The sequence below is a fragment of the Euprymna scolopes genome, chromosome 3, assembly GCF_053919585.1.
Source record: "Euprymna scolopes isolate OS-2025 chromosome 3, ASM5391958v1, whole genome shotgun sequence".
In the NCBI taxonomy this organism is placed as follows: domain Eukaryota; kingdom Metazoa; phylum Mollusca; class Cephalopoda; order Sepiida; family Sepiolidae; genus Euprymna; species Euprymna scolopes.
In genome coordinates, this window is record NC_136484.1 from 81,616,215 (window position 1) to 81,630,748 (window position 14,534).

Sequence of the window (14,534 nt, forward strand, 5' to 3'; positions counted from 1 at the left end):
TTTACTTTGTTTGAAAATTATGGCAAAAAAAAAAAAAGGAAGACATACTGAAGATGAGGCTTTGCCTCGAAATATATTTCTGAATTTCACATAAATATATTTCTGAATTTCACATAAATATATTTCTGAATTTCACATAAATATATTTCTGAATTTCACATAAATATATTTATGAATTTCACATAAATATATTTCGAGGCAAAGCCTCATCTTCGGTATGTTTTCCTTTTTTTTTTATTTTTGCCATGTTGTTGCTGGGGCAGATAATCAGAAAGTAGAAGTCCGTTTGCTGCTTTTACAGTAGTTTTTAAAAATCTCGGAACGGTGCGTTAAGTCACGTGGGATTCACGTTAAGATTTCTTGTTCCTTAGAAGCGCCGGTTGAATTTGAATAAAATAAATATGTATTTTCTACATTTTGTAATAATGCGTTGTTTTTGGTTTCAACCGTACAAATATTTTTAAAAATTGGGTAGTAGTAAATTTTAAAATATTTTAACAAGTGAAAATGTGAAATATGATGTTTTGGTTCACGTGTACGAACGGTATACACACTTCTAATTTTCGTCCCTTAAAAAATGTTTTCAGTGAATTATTATCGAATGGAAACTACCCGATTATTAAAAAGAATAAAATAAAATAATCAATATTTAAATATTTGTAGGAGGTGCTCAGTTAAAAAATAACAACGGTAGGAAAAGACATGAAATGTAATTAAAAATAATAATAACATTAATTCAAAATTTTTAACAATTTGTCAGCTTTAGCAAAAACTTGTTTCTTTTTTTATATTTAAATAGAATTTAAATACTTGATATTTTTCCAAGCATCATGTTTTCTGTTAGAGGGACGTCACTTTTTTTAAACAACATTTCTTTTTGTCTGTTTGTCATAATTCTTGTAAAGTTTCACAATGGGTATCAAACACCCTCTTAAAAAAAACTTGCTTAATTCTATGTCTAATCCTAGGTACGAGTGGCAAGCCTCCTCCTAAAACCTTTAGCCTTAATAATAATGCTAAGTACAAGTGGTAGAGCTCCCCACAAAACAAACTTCCTCTGTGAGCTCATATAGATGTAAAAAAAAAAAAAAAAACGTTTAAAGAAAAGTGCACATGATTAATCCCCCCCCCCAATAAATTTATCAACTGTCCTAAAACGCTAGGATCGTCTTGAAATGGTGAATTATTTTACATTTATGTGAAACCAACCCCCGCTCTAAATTCTAAAATTGTTTTTGTTTTGTTTCTATCAAGTCTTCAGGATGTTCACACATAATTTTCCTTAGCCCTATCATTAACCCAAAGTCAGTGGCAACCTCCCTACCTTCTCAGTTGCACAAAGACCCTCTTAAAACCACGCATAATCACCTTTTAAAAAACAAACAAAAAACACCCAGGATTTATCTATCATAGGAAAAAGGGAGAGGAGGGGAGGGGAGGAGACTAAAACGCTCAAATGATTCAAAATGAGAAATCATTTTGCATTAAATTCTAAAATAAATTTTATCTTTTATTAAAGTTTTTCAAATTGTTTACATGCAATTGTCTATAAAGGTAGAATCACATATTTTGGAGAGGTGGTCAGATGGGGAGGGGTAACAGAAGGTATTAATCTATAATAATACCAAAGAAATATTTCAATATATTCATTTTTAACCAATCCTAGATTTCGATTTCAGTTTTGTCACATGAAATGCATTACAACTAAACTTTGAGTTCTCTAACTTCTTTTCTTTTAATGAATTACATGGCATTTTTAAGCATTCGCAGCATATTTATGTGCATTTACTGCAGATTATTTGGAAACCATTCATTTCTAGAGATTTTCAATAGTATATTCAGATTCCTTGCACAAAAATACAATTATATGGCAAATTTCATTACTTAATCTTGTGTTTTAACAAAGATATAACATTTTTACTGAAAAAGTAGTGCCAAAACTGTGACAAAAACGCATATGGTTTTAAAGAGGGAAAAATATCCAAACACGCAGGCCATAAAAATAGCCATAACTTCATTGATTTTAATTGGATTTTAAACATTTAAAGATTCTTTCTTAGCATATCAAGCTCTTTCTATATATACCAATATTGAAATATTTTAAGCCATTTAAATTTTTTCATGTGTATTGCTATGACAAGCTTCTGGGCTGGAAAAATGGTGGGATCCTTCTAGCGCTCCAGTAAATATCTCGCTACTGATGCAATTCTCTACCTAAGTAAGAGCCGGGTACATCCAAAGATGGAGTACTGTTGCCACATCTGGGCAGGAGCTGCTAGAAAACCCTTATCCTGCCTTGACAAAGTTCAAAATAGACTTCGTAACCCAGTGGGGGGGGGGTTCCCTTTTCTCTTCTCAGCAACCTCTTTCCCCACAGAGGAGACATTGTGAGCCAGTCTCTGCTTTATCGTTATTTTCATGGCAGGTGCTCATCTGATCTCCAATCTATTCTCCCTTTCGCCAAACTGTCATGAAAAACACTTGTCTAGCTGAAACCACTATCAATAATTTCCCCCACTCTTTATCTGTGCCTAAACCTAAACGTAGATTCTATGAACAAAGCTTCTTTCTTAGAACTGCCCACCTGTGGAATTTTTTCTTGCATTTCAGCTGACTACAATTTGGTCATATTCAAGTCCAACATAAACAAATTCTTGATGATCCATCCCCTTAAGTAATTCAATTTACCAAATTTCGACTAACGATTACTACGATATTGCCCCATTGACTTCTGTACACTTATTAACCATTATCCTCAAGTGACCTTTGGGCCTTGATGTGGTGACTCCTATGTAAAAAAAAAAAAAAAAAAAAAAAAAAGCTATAAAGGGCTATAGTGCCATTGGGTTGCTTCTTATTGATTTTATCCCATTACTTTTTTGTGGAGGAGGGGGATGAGAGTGTAATTCTGGATCGATCCCGGACTAATCCAATTGCCATTTTATTCAGGAACTGGATAACTTTCAGATTACAATCCGATTGTTATCCAATGTACTCCACAGTGATCCTACTCAAAGACAAAACTTTCATTCATCCTGTGTGACGTCACAACCAAAATGAAAACAGCTGTCCAGACTGGATTTGCAGTGATCCGATAAACTGAAATATCTTGATGAAGTAGAAGCATTACAGTACAGTACAAAATATGATATATCTCCAAAAATAAATGCAGAACCATACAAAAACTACTAAGTTGTGCAAACCGCTGCTGAAAAAGCAATTAAGTTATTGCTTATTTATTTATTTATTTTTTTACAAAGGAATCATTACTTATCAAGGCTCAGAGGCCACTCAAGGATAAGGGTTAAAGAGTGTACAGTGGTGAAAAGGACAATATTATAGTAATCGTTAGAAGTGTAAATTTGGTAAATTGGATTACTTAAGGAGAACGGCTCATCAAGAAGTTGTTTACATTGGACTTGAACATGACCATATTTAGGTACGTGAAAGAAAAATTCAAAGTTAACATATCTTAAAATGGAACCGCTCAGCAGAAAGAGTATGCAGAGACCATTCTAATGATACTTGAACCACCTCTGTAGGACAAATAATAAGAAAGTTACAACAATTCTAAAGCTGAAATTTGAGGCTAATTTTTGACAATAGAATCAATGGATTTCCTTCACAAAGTTGTGACCGATATCAAGATTTTTCACAGTTATTTTGTCATAACTTTCTTATTTCTTGTCCGATTTCAAAAAGACAAATATCACTGGAGAGCTTATTGAATGGAGAACAAGAAAAATATATTTTGAAAGTTTATTAATGAATTATTTACAAGATTAAGAGGTGAAGGGGGATGCTGGGGCGGAAGATGTAGTCAATTACTTAAGGCAATATTATCCCCGCATATGAAGTCTGCTGCTAATGCTGATTTTTTATGTCAAAATAAACTGCAGAAACACCAATAAATATAATTTTTTTTTTTTTTTACATTTCTCATGAACTTTTAGCATATAAATTATTAAAATTTCTTTTAGCATATAAATTAAAATTTCGGGTTTGTATTACTACTGTACACATAGATTCGAAAAAGTTGTCAAAAAAACAAATATATAACAAATAAATGTTATCAAAGGCAAGATAAGTTACTTTTCTACCTAACTGGATATATTTTTCGTGTTTTTATTCAGCTCGAATACAGTGTTTATCGATGTATTGGAAAATTCAAAATGGCGCCCGACACTCTCTTTAACACGGTAAGTTCAAGAAAAGATGTTATAAATAATAAACTAGACAACATACTGTTAGAAATTCGCTCATTATATGTTACCGTGACATAAGTTGGCATATATTCGGTGTTTTTTTAATAGTATTTTGTCTAGTTTATTATTTATAACACCTTTTCCCAAACTTACCGTGTTTAAGAGAGAGTGGCCGCCATTTTGAATTTTCCAATACAACGGTAAGCACTGCATGTTTTTCGAGCTGAATAAACATGTTACATTGAATAAAAACAAAAAATGTATCCAGTTTGGTAGAAAAGTAACTTATCTTGCCTTTGATAATATTTATTTGTTATATATTTGTTTTTGACAACTTTTTCGAATGTGTACAGCAATACAAACCAAAATTTCTTTTAAATTATTAAAACTTTTAGAATTTAAAGTTTGCAAAATGTGCATAATAAAAAAATATATTCATGGAAGTTTTATTTTTAAATTTTAAAAATAACTCTTGCATTTTTTTTAATTGTAAATTTGTTTATTAGTTTATTATAGAAAAAAAAAGCAAAGTAACAAAATGGAAGAAAAAAAAAGCAGCTCGATAAAATGATAAAATATTTTGCCGGGGAGAAATGTTTTGGTTTAAAGAAAGTAAAATAATTTAAATCCTAAAAGTTCATTATGCTGAAATAAATTTTAATAATTTAAAAGAATTTTTTTAGCCAGCCATAGTTTAGCGTCATTGCCGTTGTTGGAAAATATTTGTAAACAAAGTGCGTAGGTTAACGATATGGCGTTAGTGAAATTTTGAAAATTTTCGTAACGGCTTCACATTTTAGGTAAACTCAAAACCAATGAAGGTAAAGTCATATAGGCTTCATATTTCGCACAAATAATGTTTAATATCTATATTAACGAATATATATAGTTTCAAAACTATTACAACTTACCTTCAGGTCTAATAATGATGATTTAAATGACACAAAAATTCACTTCAAAAATTTTTACACTTCTACTGAACGTATGAAAATAATTCAAATACCAGCATGTAGCGAAACATGTGTGCTACCTCATCAGTATCCCTGCGGTGTAGTTAACCCCCCGGATATAGGTGGTAGGGGCCAATTTATGACACATACCTCAGTGCACAGAATTACGGCTTACTCAAGTTATCAATGCCACTTAACCCTCGCAAAAGCCTTGGCATTTTCACATACCTACCATATTGTAGTCTGCTGGAAAGCAGGTAGAGTTCTACAGGTGGGCAGTTCTAAGAAAGAAGCTTTGTTCATAGAATCCACGTTTAGGTTTAGGCACAGATAAAGAGTGGGGGAAATTATTGATAGTATTTAGAGACAAACGAGTGTTTCTCGTGAATGTTTGGCGAGGGAGGGGGACCATAGATTAGAGCTCAGATGAGCATTTTCCATGAAAATAACAATAAAACAGAGACAGGCTCGCAACGTCTCTTCTGTGAGAAAGGAGTTGCAGGGAACAGAAAAGGCTACGAAGTCTATTCTGAACTCTGTCAAGGCAGGATAAGGTCTTCCTAGCAGCTCCTACCCAGATATGACAGCAATACTCCAGCCTTGGACGTACCTGGCTCTTATATAGGTAGATAATTGCATCAGCAGGTAGATATCTACTGGATCGACAGAAGAATCCCATCATTTTTCCAGCGATCTTGGCAATGGAGTTGATGTACGTATTCCATTTTAGATAAAGAGTAAAAGTCAAGCCCAGAAGCTTGTCAAAACATGGAGCCTCCCCAAGAGTCATTCACTTCGATTGATGTTAGATGGGGATCAGAACGTTGATGGCGTAAAGATAGAAGCTTAGTTTTAGATGCATTAAAGTAACCAGCCACTTTTTTCTCCATTGTACCACATGATCAAGATCAGAACAGAGAGAATCAGAGAGAACTTGGTCATTTACGGCCTTTGATGTGCTGCCATAGATGGAAGTGTCATCAGCAAAAATGTCTACGAATGATCTAAGGATGTGATTTGGAGCAGGAAGAGAGTTGGACCCCTGAGGGACTCCAGCATTAATACTAAGAGCTTCTGATTTCTGCCCAGAAATGATTTAATTATTGAAAAGACATTTCTAGCTATACCATAGCTGGGAATCTTGTAAAGTAGACCTTTATGCTATACTCTATCAAAGGCCTTTGATATGTCAAGAGAAATTGCCTTAGAAAGGAAGCCTGTGTTGAGTTTTGCTAATCCTATGAAAAATAACCGTAAGCACATATGCTGTAGATCTAGCAGAACGGAAACCATATTGCATGTCACTTAGAAGGTTATTTTTGCTGAGGTGGTTGATTATTTCTCTATTTAACACAGATTCAGGTAACTTACTCATGATGCACAGGAGACTTATTGGTCTGTACTAAGAGAGAGATGACCGATCACTTGAATTCTTAAACACAGGGCAGACTGATGAGATTTTCCAGGGTGTTAGGAAACAGCTTTGTAGGTATTGGAGCCAGTTCTGGTTGAACTTTTTGAGCACTATAATTGGAATGCCGTTGAATCAAGGTTTTTGATTAGCTTGCCAACATCATGCACAGATATTTGTATGTCGCATCGCGTGTTTTCTGATATAGGAGGAAATACGGGGGTTTACAGCCTTGGTCGTATAGAGTAGAATTAGCTGCAAAGTTCTTGGCAAAGAGTTTTTGTCTGATGCTGACGAGATTACCTCAGATCCATAGATGATAGTTGGGATAGAGCACACGCTTCTGTTCACCAACCTGATCCTGAACTGTCATCTAAGCTTCAGCCCTTGTCCCATCGACGAAATAGATGTGCTTCCTAGATGAAAATACCTCCAACAAACCCAACAAGCTGCGAAGTCCCACCCCTACACAGTAGATATCGCTAGATGTAAGAAAGCCCTTTACTCTATAGCTTGTTTTTCAGAACTGCTAGACTTTGGAATTCTTTTCCGGGTTCATGCTTCCCCAACTATACTGACATGCAGAATTCAAGTGTAATGTAAACAGACATCTTGCTGCTAAACTCCCTACATAATACCCCTGCAACCTAGGTCCCTGATAGTAGCCCTCTACATCAAAGTGGCAATGTGCCCTGTTTGGTGTGAAAATGTAATTAAAAAAACTGGTAAAATCAAATAGGAAAACCATGTAAAAAAAAATAAATTTATTGGACTTAAGGAGTTGGAGTCGGATAAAAAAAAAAAAGTCCGACTCCGACTCCTAGTACTCTTAGAAACACGACTCCGACTCCAGCTAAACCTCTGACTCCGATTCCGCAACCCTGGTCATCTGCAACATTGTTCAGTCTTATATTTCTTTACACTGATGACAAAGAACATGTCCTGGTGTTACATTATTTTATTTTTATTTTATTTTTTTTAAATAAATATTTAATCATTTTTTTTCCACACTTTTTGGTCATCCAGAGTTTGCCAATGCTGAGAAATGGAGAAAATTCCATGATAAAAAATAAAAAAACTTTTTATATATTTTCTTTTAATTATTAATGATGATTGTCTGTACTTTTCCTGACAGAAATGTGTGAAACAGAATAATGGGTAACTCAACAGTTTGCCGAAACTTGCATGATATAAAAATGTTCAGACTTCCTGTTTTAATTAAAAATAAGTTTTCAAACTGGCATAAAAGAAAATATGTAAAAGTTTTGTAAACATTTTTAGATGCTTTATTATTAGAGTGAAATTCGAAAAATCAAAATATTTAATTTCAAGTAGAACCAATGGTATTTACTTAATTGTCATGTTGCAATAATAAACTATCAAAAAATGACAAAAAACGATCAGGTAGAAACTTAATTATTACTGAAAACAATTTTTGGAGACAATTAGTAAAAATTGAATTTTCCTAAATTGGCCTAAGATTTTTCAGAAAATAATTACCTCCCTTGTTATGATTCAACCACTCCTGTTTATCTTTTTTAGCAAAACTTAATTTTTGCTAATTTTCTTTAAAAATTACTTTCATTAATAATTAATTTTCTACCTTATTGTTTTTTGAAATGTTCATTATTGCAACAGGACAATTATTAGATATTGAAATTCAATATTTCGATTTTTGAATTTTGCTCTAATAATGAAGAAACACCCATTTTTATTTTTAAACATTTATAAAAATAAGTGATACTTATTTTTTGCATAAAATAAAAAAATGTTATTGTTTCACTTTTTATTTATTTTTTTTGAGAAATGGAATACAATGTTTTTTTTTCACTACTTTGAATTTGTTTTAGTATTATAAAAAATATACTTTATGAAATATTTGATTTAACTTTTTATAAAAAAATAGAATAAAATGTTTTTCTATTTATTTTTTTTTCTATTTTGTATTTTAATAATACTATAATATATTTTTGAAGAAAAAGAAAAATTTAACAAACATAATACAAGTATTTTTTTTTTAAATTCTGCAGTGCTAGAGGAATTCCTGCAGTTAATTTCTGAAATAAAAAAGAAAATGTGTACAAAACTTTTTCATATTTTCTTTTATGCCAATTTTGAAAGCTTCTTTTTAACTAAAATAAGGAGTCTGGTTTAGTAAGCAGAACATTTTTATATTGATGTGAACTTTTTATGACACTGATTCTGACAGACTTTGAGTCGCCCATTATTCTGTTTCACAAAAATGTTATTTGATTTTTAAATAGTTTTCAGAATCTTTTAAATCAACTGCATCCTTTTAAAATTTTTCTAAAGTTTCATGGTATTTTTGTTATTTTTTTTTTTTTACTCCAGTAAAATGCATTTACATTGTAGTTTGATTTTATTATCTACAAATTTTAGTTTTACTATTCAGTTAATAATTAATTTATCACTACTAAAAATAATGGAAAATTAAGTTTTAAAAATATTAAAAGAATCGTTTTTGGAATCTGAAATTAACTAAAATTTTTCTGACACTCCTCAAATTATGATCTTTCTGAGTTTGATTAATCATCCTATCATCATGAAGAAATTGTTGCATATGGGACATGGCAGGTATGTTAACAGTTCTAGTAAGATGGGTCAATCGTGAAAATTTTATCTACCCTACATCTTGTCAAAGAATCAAGTGCTACTTAATGGAATAAACAAATTGCACCAACCACTATTATATTAGCAATACACACAGATGATAAAATGTTTTGGATAATCACAGATTTCAAGGGAGTTTTATTAAAAATAGTAATATTTTAAAATCCAAAGCCCTTTAAATCCTCAAAATACCAGTTTTGTTCAGAAATGAATATAGTTTAAAATCAATCAATAAATAATAATGTACATTATATATTTCAAGAGTTTAAAGCAAATTAAGTGATAAAAATATGAACATGAAACTACCTTTTCCGTAAGGTTTTGTAATCCCCCCCCACCCCCACTGATTTGTAAATGCTTGTACCACATTTGTATGAAAAATTTTGTCACGAAATTTGGAAACTAATGAAAATAGACATCACTTTTAATAGTTTGGGATGTCCAAAATACTTTATACTACTCATTTTTTGTTGTATTATAAAAAGACTTCAACATGATGAGTATTGAAAATTTAGAAAAAAATTTAAATTCATCCAAAATTTGTGAACAATTTGTCAGCTTTAGCAAAAAATTCTTTTGATATTTAAATAGGTAGGTTAAAAATACTTGATACTTTTCCAAACATCTCCACTTGTTTTGAGTAAAATTCATTTTTGTCTGTATTAATTCTTGTAAAGTTTCATATCCTCATTTACCTAAGTTTTCATATTTAAAAGTAGTCTGATGTTTAAAATCTCAGCCATGATATTTTCAAAAGTCAATTATGAACTGCTAATGGCATGTGTTTCGAATCAAGACCTTAGTGATATGTTATTAAGGCCCGTGAGCTGAAAAATGATGTCGTCGTTGAGGTTCTAGCAAGCAAAATCTGCGAATAGTCAGACTATCAGTAATGAATCTAAAAATTTTACAAAAAGCATTAGAAAACTTGAAAATTGCATTAAAAAAAGAGAAAAATAAGGAACATGATAATTTGTACTGAAACTCAGTCAAAATTAAAAGAAAAGCATTCTAAACGGAAAAGTTGTGTGTTTATGCATTAGAAATAATTAAACATTTTGTTTCATGCATTTTAAAAACTTAAATACGTTATTTACTTGGAAAAATAAGGAATACGGTTCGATTTATAGTAAAACTGCACTTTATTCAAGATAGGAAAAAAAATTATGCATTTAAAATTATATGTTTGACAATCAAATGTTGCAAAACATGAAATATGAATTTAGGCAATAAACCAGCAAACATGAAAAAAATTTAAATAAAATATTTCAATGATAACATAAAAAAAGCTTGAGGAAAAAGCTTTGAAAGAAAATCTTTTTAAATTTTTAAAATTTGATTAAAATTAAGGAAGTTATAACTATTTTTGTGCCTCAAAAAATATTTTACACTACATTTTAATAAAAATGTTATATCTTTGTTAAGCAATGAAATTTGCTGTATGTTTGTGAAAAGAATCCGAATATGCTACTGAAAATCTCCAGAAATTTATGGTTTCCAATAGGAATGTGCCGATTACGAATTAATCGGCCGATTAATAGGTTTTCTAATTCAATTTATCAGCAAATTTTGTTGTTATAAATGATTTTAATATTAATTATATTCTAAACAAAGACAAGTTAACTCCCTCTTTTGCTTGCCAGTGAAAATTTATTGAAGAGACATCGTCTACACAATATTATAAAATAAGAAGCATGACCCATTGTTAACATGTAAACTTTTACAACTGCAATGAATTTGAGGCAAATAGATGTAAACATGGAAAATTTTCCTCCTTTTTCTTCCTATCAAATTAATATTTTTATTTTGTACTTTAAATCAATGTCAGTTTTCATGTTGAGGAATTGTACAGTAAATGACGATTGCAAACCGAAAATAAAGCATTCTTCATCAGTCAGACTCTTGTTCCTCATTTTCAGACTCTTTCTACCATTACATATATATTTTTATTTTTCTGGTTTAAATAATGTATATTTTATTGAGATAGATTACTAATTAGAAATCTGACATAAGTAATTTAAATACGTAAAAAATTAACTAAATACTGACAAAAACTTTCAACCATTATGGCAACCAGTTTCTGCTGGAAGTATTTTAATGTCAATCCCAAGAATAGGAATACAGTTGCTTGCAAGTTATGTTGAACCATCACATCAAAGGGTGGCAAATCAGCAAAAACTTTTACGATGACTAATATGTTAAACCATCTTAGAAAAGTTCATTCAAAAGAAGCAAATGTTTCAGAGGGCCATTCCATGTCACGTGTGTTTGGAAGGGTTTTCAGCGATAACATTTATTTAAAATCGCCCTTACTCTCTTTTATTTTTGGCTTGTTTAGTCTTAAGGCATTACTCTTTCATGTAGTACATACCTATGACCATTTGTTTTAATAAGAGTCTTGTTTCTAGCGTCACGGGCATTACATTCAGACAGAAAGGATATTTTAAACATTGTTAAACAATGTATAAACTGTGAATTGTGCCTTTATTTTTTTATAAAAATGTGTTCTAAATTTTTATGGAGTCTTTTAATTATTATAATAGTCTTTCAGTAAATTTTTATTCATTGAACCCCTGAGAATTAAGGTATTTGTTGTCACGTGCGTTACACATTAGTGTCACGTGCATTACCCTTGCGAAATCTTATTGATTTCCAAAGTTTTCTGAAGTGGGAAAATACTCAAATTTGGCAACCAATCAGAATAAAGTATTTTCTTAATCTTAATTTTTGTCCTAAGTCATTTGGTTTGGATCATACCGTTTCTTAAAGTTCAGGCTTTATAGCATAAACAATTTTCATTGAAAACATTTCAAACATGCACAGGTAGGTGTATCAGAACCGGGCATTAAAAATGCCATATATGAACTTGAATAAATCAACTTACTATCTTTCGAAGCTTATAACTACTTGAAAAATGTAATTCAAACCCTCATTTTTTTTTTTCAATTAAAGGAGCAAAGACCAAATTTAAAAAAAAAATAACAAGTTTAATAGCAAATTATACAATATTTGTTTTTTTTAATCTGTTTTCTTTAAAAAAGATTTAAAGAAAATCAACAAAATTTTATTTAGTTCGATTATAAAAAAATATATATATAAATTTCAAAAAATCACTTACTTATAAATATTTTTATTCAATATGCACTTTCATTGTTAAGAATTTATCCATATTTATACTTATATTCCATGTCTTTTTTTAAATAAAATACTTTTTTAAACAAGGATTCCCTAAAAAAAACAGGAACTCATATTTTTTTACTGTTCAAATAAAGGGAGACAAATCTCTGATTTTTTTCGCGATTTTCTTATGATGACTTATAAGCGCCATAATTAATATCTTTTTATTGTATGCTGTTAACCAAAATTAGTATTTTTGGGCTTCCATAGCTGAAAAACCGCACATTCACTTATAAGTTTTTGCTGTTAAACAAAAAATCCAGTCAAACGATTTTTTTTTTGATTGTCTTAATGAAACACACGAGTTTTTTATTATTATATCTTATTTCTACTTTATCGAGTGAATTTTTTTTTAAAGAAAACATTGAATGAAATAGAAAAAATTGCCATCAGCATCCCATATTTACTTGACGATATAAGCATAACATAGGCTTTCATTAAAAAAAAAATAAACATGGTTTAAAAAAAAAAAAAGGTTTTATACTTTGGACTTTACAGGTAAATTTCCAAAAAACACTTTTTGTTTTAAATTAGAATATTTTATTTATTGATCTTTTATCTTCAATTTGTGATATATAAAACTTTGGTGAGTAAATTAATTATTTAAATTTTAATAGACATTTCAAAATGGGGGGGTGAATTTAAAAAAAAAATGTTTGTCTAAAATATTATATTCGATTTATTGGAAAGAGCATAAAATTTCACATAGACCCTGAAAATATCGTAAAAATTGAACCTATAGAAAAATTTTAATAGATTTTTAAAGTTTAAAAATTTTAAAAAATTTCACTCGTAAAATTCAATTGATTTCATACGTAAAAAAAAAAAAAAATGGCTGCATGAAAGCGCACCGGCACTTTGTAAACACTGTTTTTTAAAAAATAAAAAATAATATTTTTATTATTTTCTAAACAACTTTAATAGTTTATTTTGGAAGTATATTCCATAGAGAAAATAAACAACCCACTTTAAAAAGAGAAATTACAAGTTTTTTTATATTTTATTTGCAGTTTTCTGTTAGGAGTGTCAAAAATTCCCCCCAAATTCTGATACACCTAATGCACAGGTTAGTGTAAAAGTCTTTATTCTTTTATGTATGTATCATAAAAATATATCAAGTATTTTTTAAAAAACTTTTTGAACGTACACACATATGTAAGAATTTTGGAGTAGAAATTTTTTGGACAGCGTTTATTTTTCCAGCAGCAGCAAGCACCAATAATCCATGTTGGTGACTTAGTGTAAAAAAATTGACAAGGCCAGCTTAGTTTTCCATACGGTGGATAACGAAATTTATTTTCTCAACCTTTGAATATTTTAACTTGTGATGAAAAGAAAAATTAAATATTTTAATTATTTATTTTTTCTTTGATAATTTATTTTTAACATTTAGACAAGGACCTATTTAAAATGAAAAACATTTTATACAACAAAGTTGAAAACTACTGGTTACCAATAGTATCAGAGCATCTCCATTTATGCTGAACATCTATAGAATGCCAACATCGATGTATTACATATGAATAAGTTTCCTATGTAATTTCCACAGGTCCCGTTAGTTAATTTACTATTAGTTTTTTATGTTTCATATTTCTTTTATGTTTTCTTTTCATGTAACGGTTCCTATTTATTTACCTCCTCATAAGAGCAAAGTTACAGCTGGTTTTTAATGTAGAGAAAATCCAGGTCTGCAAAACGGGGGAACTTTGGATTGCAACAAAAATAAAAATTGGCACTGTTTTCACAATAATATTTCACGGGATCGATTTTTATGGGCTGAATAAATTGAAGTTTTAGAAGCAAATAACAGGGACAGACAAATCAAGCATTTTACTCAGAAAAGAAAAAAAGAGTTTTCTATTTAAAACATGAAAATATTTGTCTTTGCTCTTTTATTTTTGAAACAACAAAAAATATATATAGCAGAAACACTGGTCTAGTGTATATTATTGTTAAGTAATAAAAAGTCTACTGTTAGAAGCACTGTTGATATGGAAAATTCAAAATTTAACGGTTTTAAAGATCAAAACGAGTGCAGAATTTATTACTAAACAAATACATGCTAGACTGGTGTTTCTACTATATCAGATATTTGAACACTACACTTCACCAACATCTGGAGGAAAACGTGCCAAGCATTACCTATCATCATAGTATGTG

The 14,534-nt window shown here is 30.2% G+C and overlaps 1 protein-coding gene across 2 annotated transcripts in view; it reads left to right on the forward strand.

Annotated features, from left to right (window-relative positions):
- Nucleotides 1-14,534, forward strand: part of LOC145256523 (inositol hexakisphosphate kinase 1-like) — a 246,645-nt gene that overhangs the window by 62,410 nt on the left and 169,701 nt on the right. The window contains exon 2 of one of the 2 annotated variants that reach the window (XM_080115537.1): nucleotides 13,385-13,440. The exons of the other annotated variant lie outside the window; for it this stretch is intronic. The gene's annotated coding sequence lies outside the window, so the exon portion shown is untranslated. The remainder of the gene's footprint in view (nucleotides 1-13,384; nucleotides 13,441-14,534) is intronic. 2 annotated transcript variants of the gene reach the window in all.